This window comes from Pinus tabuliformis, chromosome 8 (genome assembly GCF_031772625.1).
Source record: "Pinus tabuliformis cultivar Carrire ecotype Pingquan chromosome 8, CPIR1, whole genome shotgun sequence".
Lineage (NCBI taxonomy): Eukaryota > Viridiplantae > Streptophyta > Pinopsida > Pinales > Pinaceae > Pinus > Pinus tabuliformis.
Genome location: NC_142294.1, coordinates 894,813,998 through 894,823,126, shown reverse-complemented (window position 1 = coordinate 894,823,126; position 9,129 = coordinate 894,813,998).

The window sequence follows — 9,129 nt, the reverse complement described above, 5'->3', positions numbered from 1 at the left end:
GTCTGCTTTAGCCTTCTTCTTTCCTTTCTTCTTTCCACCGTTTTTGGATTTGGCCGTAGATGACTCTACAGCGTGAATGTCGGCGGTAAGTTCAGGAGGAGAAGACTCTCCTGTCGGAGAATCAGGCAAAGTGATAATTGGAGTATTGGAGGTCTTGGAAGACTTCTTCTTACTCTTCGTAGTCACGATACCGATCATACCATCAGCGGCATGAGATCCCGAAGGAGCAGCAGCGATTTGGTTTGACTTTGGAAGATCCGGAATTTTCTCGTGTAACGTACCCGACTGAGTGTAAACTAAGTCAAGGTATTGTGCCTGAGCAATGACTTGCTCCTCAGTAACTACGCCGGCCTTAGCTACATCTTCAGTAATTCTTGGTAATAATGATTTTACAAACCATTCAGCTAAAATTTGGTCCGGGATAAAAACTTTCACTAATCTCCTTCGACGTCTCCACTCATGGATGTGATCAGAAATGTACGTGGATGTCGATTGTTTTAGCGAAGTTAATAATTCCGTACCATTATCGTATCTGACTGGTAACTGAAAATGAGTTAAGAATGAAGTAGCTAACTGGCTAAAGTTGTAAAAAGAAGCCCGTGGCAACTCAATGTACCACTTGGCTGCGAGACCAATGAGTGTACGCTGGAAAAGACGTAAGCGGATAGAATCATCTGAGATGGAATTTGATGCACACCAGAGGTGGTAAGTCATCACGTGATTAGACGGATCCTCTCCAGACTTACCTTCGAACTTGGGTATATCGCTGGGCAACTTATTTGGCATTGGCGGCCAGAACGGAAGATATTGAATTGGATCGTTCGTTAGGCGCGTCAAGTCGGGTAAATCTAAAGTCGCAATAAATGGTAACTGCCGGTTAGGATCTCTGAAACTCTGAGTCACAATACCAGCCCCAGGAGGAGGATATCCAGGATAACTAGGAACAGGATTCGCATTGGGGATATTATATCCTCCTGGAAAACCAGGATTAACCGGACCGTACTGGGGTTGTTGAGGTGGTTGATAATTGTACCCAGGATACGGTTGATACTGGTAAACCGGTTGTTGGGCAGCTTGCCCAGGTTGATACTGTCCCTGGTACGGAGGTTGAACAAATTGAGGTTGAGTAGTAACAACCGTACTTGTACCAGGTTGACCTGCAGGCATCTGGACTGTGGTTTGAACCGTGGGTCCAGACAACGGTACAGATGTCTGAGGAGCGGTTACAGGGACAGTAGAAAACGGAGCTGCCGATACTCCAGATGTAAGCATGGTAGATGAAGCGGTAGTTGCTGCAGCCGTGTGAGGTGGAGTACTCGGTGCAATTGGCGGCTGAGTAACTACAGAAGTTACAGGGGTCTGAACACTTGACTGGACAGGTTGCGGTTGCTGGGGTGGACCAGGAACTGCAGGTTGTCCTGCTTGAGGTACCGACTGTATACTTGGTTGCGACATCTGTTGACCCTGTGACGGATCCCATGTTAACATTCCAGGGTATTGACTCGTAACAGGTTGAGGATACTGAGATCCATAGCCGTATTGAGGATAGGGTTGATAACTGTAAGGTGTAGTCCCATATGATTGCCCTTGAGGTGGTTGATAACCTTGACCAGGGTATTGACCCGTAGGTTGATAACCTTGAGGTAAATACGAATACTGGGGTTGACCTTGACCTTGAGGTTGGTATCCTTGAGGTTGATACCCTTGGGGTTGATACCCTTGGGGTTGCCATCCTTGAGGTTGCCATCCTTGAGGTTGATACTGATACTGAGGTTGACTTTGGGGTACGTATTGAGGCTGGGGTTGATACCCTTGGGGTTGATACCCTTGAGGTTGCCCCCCAGTCACAAATGAAGTACCTTGAGGTTGCCCCCCAGGCATTAACGAAGGTTGCCCCCCAGGCGGTAATTGGCCACCTTGAGGTTGGTTAATGGGAGTTGAACCTGACATCATATAAACTTCACCTATACTCAATGGTACATTACCACTGTTTCCAACTAATAACCCATGATCAACAGGTTGAGGAGATGCTCCCGCAAAGGTACCAGAAAGTGACTGATACCCAGTAGGAACAGAAGGACCGCCATGTAAAAATGATTCAGGACTTTGTGAAAACACAGACGACTGACCAGACATATTTACAGGAGAATGAATTCCTCTAGGTGGAACCGGAGTACGAGGTGTAGAAAAACCTACTGAGTTGTCTAAAAAATTGGTTAATGCAAGGTACCAAGACTCACTTCTAGGAGGACTGTAAAAGATGGATTCACGCTCCCTTAGATCAAGGGTAATTAGATCTTCAGAATCAGAAACGCCTATTTCTTCCTCTGGAACAAGTTCTTCTATAGCAATTAATCCAACAGGAAGATTTTCGGTGATAATTCTTTCTATTCTTGGTGAATCAGGAACACTAGGAGTTGGAGTAACAGGTTCTGAAATTTCAGGTTCTTCGCCTGTTTCACTGGCAGATGAAAAACTACCAGCAAGCTCGGAAACTGTAACAGCTTCGGGATTGTAACCTGTTTCTAATCTTTGGTAATCTGGATGGACTACCAAAGAAGATTCTCCTTCTTCAGGTGAACCTACTCTACTGCCACTAGGAGGAGTTACAAGGACCTTTAACCCTTCTAAATGACCCGGAATGTTTTCAGGAGATTCACCCCGCGATTTACGGAGTTTTCTTAACAAATCTATCCCGGTAACAATCTCAGGAGACTTGCCCCGAAGTCTACGGGACTGTCTCGGTAATTCCGCCACAATTAAAGATTTTAACTACAACACACGAAATCAAAGTAAAAAATTTCAAATCAAACCACCTAAAGTCTTCTAAAGAACCAATCAAATTTGAAGCACACGCCTAAATAATCTAGAGCGTCAAACCACACACAAACAGTAGTCTTCCGGACCAAAAGCGCTAGTTGGTGATTAGGCCCAACCTCGCAGGATTCAGTACAGAAATAGTGGGTGGAACAGTTACCCCGGCAACCTGCTTAATGAATAGACTGGACCAAGTTCCTCCACTTTAACCGTCTCGAAGTGAAGCGAACCCCCCAGAAAATCCAAGTGAGTATAACCGACGTCTGCTCCAGGTACAGTGGGACCTTCCCTCCACCGTCACCTTGGGTAGAATCCTAGATATTATGGCCACTAAGGTTACCAATCACAACAATTACACCTGGGGGAACAGTCTAAACTCCGACAGCACGCAAGGGCAGAGTAGCAAGCTCCAATCCCCTTACCGGCTCCTTGACAACAATCCAAGGTTTACCGATAAGTGACCCCTGGCTCCTCGACAATGGTTAATCCGAGGTTTACCGTTTGTAATACGTACTGCCTGGCGTCGTTCCCAACGAGGGAGGAATGATCCCCTCACTGGTTCGGACACGAGCTCGTGTTTCTCCTTTAAGAGGAGCTTTCCCAGAATGTAACTGAAACAATTGGATTTGTTCTACTCAAGATAGACTATCTGTTTGGTTTTGTAGTCTTGGAGAGTTAAGTACTCACCTACTCCAAGACCCTAGCCTAAGCTATGTTGGTGCTTCAGAGCCCTAGAAAAATAAAGATTACTAGATTGATTTTAATTTAAGCGTTACTTTTAAGGTTGTTTCTTAAGTCAAAAGGTGATGGAAGTGAAACTAGTGGTGTGTTGACTCGACTCGAAACCACTACAAAATGCACCTAAAATGATTTATCCACTACTTTACTTTTTCGATGAATTGCTTAACTAAAAAGTTGAGAGAATGCAATCCTTATAAAAGCAACTTCTTAATTGAAGACAATCAAAGAAACAATTCGTTTTTCTTTTCCAAGCATAAAAACATAACTTCTCTTTACATGCACGAAAAAACTCTTTTCTTCTTTTGAAAACAAAAAGCTACTTGAAACAAGACTTTTAAGAAGATGTTTTTGTATTTTTCTTTTAATAAAGCAAATAAATCTAATATAACCAAAAAAACAATCTTAAAAACTCTTAAAATCTATGAAAATGCACTCATAAGCAAACTAAAGGCAAATTTACTCTAAGCAATCTTAACGAGGCCAAAACTAACAATGATTATTTCTAAGGTGTTTTACTTGATCACAATCAAATCAAGGACTAGCTTATTGCAGAACCAAAAACTAGTCAAAACAAAATTCTAATCTTTTTGTCCTTTTTGAAAATGGAAATCAATACTTTAAAAACAAGCAATTCGAAATTTGACCCAAAACAACTCAAATGACAAGTTGCTCAAACAAGGAGACTTTACGGCAGGCTCAACTTCTAAGAAGGTTGACTAACCAGAGATATCTAAGGCTGGACAACTTTCTAAGCTCAAAGTCACTACAAAGCCTTTCCAAAAATCAAACCCTAGGTCTAAACTTCGTTGAAAACCACTAAAACACTCAAAGCTCACAAAACGAGTTCAGGTGAGAATTCTTGACAGGGTACTAAAGGATCTGGGCAGAAAACACTAAGAAAAAACAAAATCTAAAAGTAATTTAAGGCAAAAATGGAATTTTCTTAACTTTTACAGGAAGACGCAGGCCAGCCGTTGTCACAGGTGCGGCCCCGCACTGTGCAGTCGACAACAGCGCGTCCAAGGACGCACTGTGCAGCACACAGAGACTGCGTCTTTCTGGAAAAAGGAAGAAAAACTAAAGCCAACTAAAGCTACAGCTAAGCCACCCAAATACTAATTCTCACAGTCAAAAACCAGAAAATAAAAATGATTTTCTCAAAGCAAAGTTCATATAAAGGAAAAGACTCTCTCATTAATGGATTCCCCAGCGGAGTCGCCAATTTGTCACACGGAATCTGTCAAGGGTGCGGACACGACTGACCTTCCTAGAAGTCTAAGACATTCTAATGACAAACAAGACAAAATGGAGTGATCTTTCTCTAAATACACCTTTTACAACATGAAAACTACAAGTGTTTAGGCTTACCTTATTCCAAAACGCTGTTGTTGAAGTCCGTTCTTGACGATCCGGATGAGCTCCTCCTTCAAGTCAATTCCTGCAACCACAAACAATCAAACAATTACCAAGCACTTGCATTTCATATAATAAAACATATATTCAACATGCAGACCAAGGAACACATGAAATAACTCATTAACACAAGCTATTGAGAAAAATAAACCAGTTTGTATTAATAACGAAACAAAGAAACTCTTACAACCTGGCCTTGGTGTTGTGCAAGTTCCTCCCAGGGTCCATCAAGGGTTTTCCTCTACTTTGACAAAGCTCACCCTCTCCCAAGTAGAATCAAGTGAAGACAATCTCTCCTCACAAAGGCTCTAATGGAAGACCTAAATCCTGCAGCATTTACCCAAAGAAAATGTATAGCTCCAACCTCCTCTCCTTCTGGCTCAATGCCTTCATTTATAGTGCTGTAAAGAGGTTATTCAGGTCCACTATCAATGGGATCATCCCCCTCTATGGGTGGGATAGCTCCCTTATTGATGGGATAAGTTCCCCCTTAATAGAGATACATGAACCAACTGGAGGCGCATCCATTTCATCAAACCGACCTCTAGAATGTTCTAGAAGTAACCACAAGTAACTTTTTCAAGATAAAACTCGCGCATTTTGCCTTTTACAGAGGGACGCACCTGTCCTTTAACATACAGAGCGTCCATGGACGCGGATTTTGTGAACATGGTCAGCGTCCCCGCAGGTAAGGCTAGAGAGAACCTGCGACCCCAGAGATAAACATGATTTTTACAAGACTTTCTCTCTTCTTTGAGTTTGAGATGGATAACAAAGGCATGAGACTTGCCTAAGAGGGTAGCATGACTTGTTGATTTGAGCCATACTAACTGTAAGTAGTCAAGGTGACATTTTTTAGTGTAACAATGTGTTGATTGAAGACGTTCTAAATGTCTTGGGAAAATATCTGGTAATTTCTTTCCATGGGAAGGAAGTTTGAATCTCCTCTCTATTGTAGTGGATATAATTCAGTTGGGTTCCATTTTTAGGATGTGTGCATGTTTCTTGCATGTTGTTGCATGGCTATATTTGTTTCATTTAAAAGTATAGGATGTGTGCAAGAAAATTCTAGGTAATGGGTGGAGTTTGGGCCTTTCTAACCTTTTTCACCAAAATTGGTCAATGGATTTTGATCCAACAAGGGATTTGATGGAAGTCACTCATGTGTGGATTATTTTTCCAAGCCTTCCAATTTTTTTTTCTGGAATTGGGTTTACTTGGAATCTATTGGAAAAAAATTAGTGAAACTCATAGGAATATAGTGGAATTGCAATTATAAGGCCAACATATGGTGGGCACAGATAAAATTTGAAGTGGATCTCAAGAATGGTTTGGTAGAGGAAATAGATTTGGTATTTGGTTAACAGTTGGAGAGACAAAAAATAGACATCTAAAGGTTTCCTTTATGATGTTTCATATCTCATGGGTTAGGTTATCTTAAAGCACAATTTAAGAAGTTTTTTTCTAAGGTGGATTGATGGTGGAAAGTTTGGGTGAAAAGGTCCAATAGTGAGAAAAAGGAAAACAAGTATTTGGGTAAGTAGGTGGGCGACATTGGAGGTTATTTTCCTTTGACTTTTCTTGGGGATAAGGTGAGGGATGAGTTAGGGCCTACTAGTTATGTTTCTGGTGTGTTTCTTTATTCCTCTCTATTAATTAGTGTTTCTTAATATGACATGGTTTTTGAATTCGGTCTTGACAATCCCCCTAAGTCAAATCTTATCTCCCTCGCTCCACCACCCTTTTATGTTGTCTTGAATCCTATATCCCTTTTCTCCCTTCTCCATCTTGGCCCACTTGACCTAAGAGATTTGATAGCTATCTTGGTGCTTTTGAGGTTTTCCCTTACCCATTTACCTACATTTCAGGAGATGCCCTTCCTTCAAAAATGGGTTATTCCCTAAGGCTTAGTGTAAAAAAAAAAATTGATTGTTCCTTTTTTGGTAGTTTAACTCTTGATCCTATTCATCCCAACCAAGTAGGGTGGATTTCTAGTTTATTGAAATCATAATGGAAAGAACATTTTGACATTAAAATGGGTAATAAGATAACCATGTTTAGGGCCATTTGAATAGGAAAATCATTTAAGTAATCTCATCCATGATAATATTGTCATATGAGAGTAGAGGGATAATTGTGCCCACAAGAAGATTTAATTCAAAAAGCTCATTTTGTGTTAGAACCAAACTTTTTTTTTAACATAAATGGTTAAGTTTTATTTATCAAAATAGGTTGGACATGCAAAATGACCTCGAATACAGAAATATGCAAGAAATCTGGCTTATTTGAGACCTAATCTGGCTTTTGTATCTGAGGTTAGCTGTCGATTTTAAGGCAGTTGGCAGGCTGAGAGATCCTTGCTTTGCTGAAGTTGGCTTAGAGTTCTGTCTTTCTTTCCTCTTTTCTTTGAAACTTTGGTGCTTTCCTGGATTGATATAAAACCCACTTAAACTATGTTCCACGGTCAAATTACAAACCCACATATATTTAATGAGTTTAATTAAAGCCTGTCTTCTCCACCGTACTCGACCCCACTACATGGTAGCCCTTCTTGTGATCAACACTCGATGGCCATCCGATCTACTCCTACCCAGATTTGACGAATATCACTTTCATCGCTTTCCGACATTTATCGCCTCAGGAGCGCGTGATATGGGTGGTTTTGTAATGCCACACACCAACACATAAGTGATATCACATCCAGTTCATGCAAAATTGCCAAACAGCCAAGAGCGGTGTGACGAAACCCACTTACCGCTCTCGACTAAATAACTCCCCTCCAATTGCAAAGTGCGATGACCATTAGATCGAACCCTCTCAGATCTAAACCGAACATTAGTTTAATAAAGGAGACTATGGTGGATATTTCTAGAGCTAAATATATTTTGGATCGATTATTAAATAATTGATTATTTTGTTCTATTGATGCAGTTGGCAAGAACTAGGTTTGATTACTAGGTGGATTTGTGCATGTAATTCTCTCTCTCTTGCTACTCAACTCAACAATTTTTATCAGGTTGGAAATTAAAAATTTGAGTATCATCTTGACTATTTGGAATGCATATGGTCCTTATTTAGATAAAATACCACTTTATGAGAAATTTACCTCAATTTGGGGAATTGGATGATTCTCTCATTCTTATAGGTAGAGATTTGAATCATACTTTGTCATTATGAGAAGTTTTAGGGGTTAGACACACAGGATACCCCCATGGTGGTTTCTTATTATCACATTTTGGTAAACATCATTTAATATGTTTAGAACTAGTAAAATCAGTGCTTACATGGAAAATTTTCCATTACGATGCAGTTTCAAAAAGGGTAGATGTATTTTTGGCATCAAAAGTCTTAGGTTTCTTTAAGATATTTTTCTTACCACAAGCCAATATTATCTCAAACATACTTTAGTGATGAGGTACCTCTTGCTCCTTTAAAATTTAATGACTCTTGGCTTGGGGAGGAACATTTTAGAGAATTAGTTAAGAATTCATGGGTGTATCTATCTTCTTGCTCTTCCTCTTCATACATTTTGAACTCACTCACAAAATAGATAGAAATTAGGATAAATGTGAGATACATTCGATTCACAAGATATCCATATTAATAGAATTTTACTGACCCTTGATTTTCATCTTCTTAGAGGTCTTGTGGACTTCACATAATTTTTGGCATTAACTTGAGGCTTTTTTCCTTCCTCTCAAGTGAATATTCCAAGTTTTCATAACCCAAGAGGATTATCCTTCCAACACCCCCCTCCCCAGCTCCATCCCTCCCCCCTTAATCCAAAGGGGTATACATGAGTCCAAGAAGAGAGTTGAAATAAAAAAGTGCATGGTAGCCAATGACTAGATGTGCTCTCTAAAATGGTGGTTTACAGAAAAACCAAAAACCAAATGAGGTAGCAGAAACCAAAGTCTTCTACTAGTGGTGGTGTAAGGATGACCACCAACTTTGGAACTTTGTTCGAATTAGTTCTTGGAAAAATTCCAAATCTTTCTATAAGCTGAAGTCTTTTGCAAAGTGGAATTTCTCCCTGATGATTGTTTAAATATGACGACAAATTGATGAAGTGGGTAGCAGAAACTAAAGTCTTCTACTAGTGGCAATTTAAGGCAGGCCACCAACCAAGTCATGCTCATGGGACATGATTTAATTTCT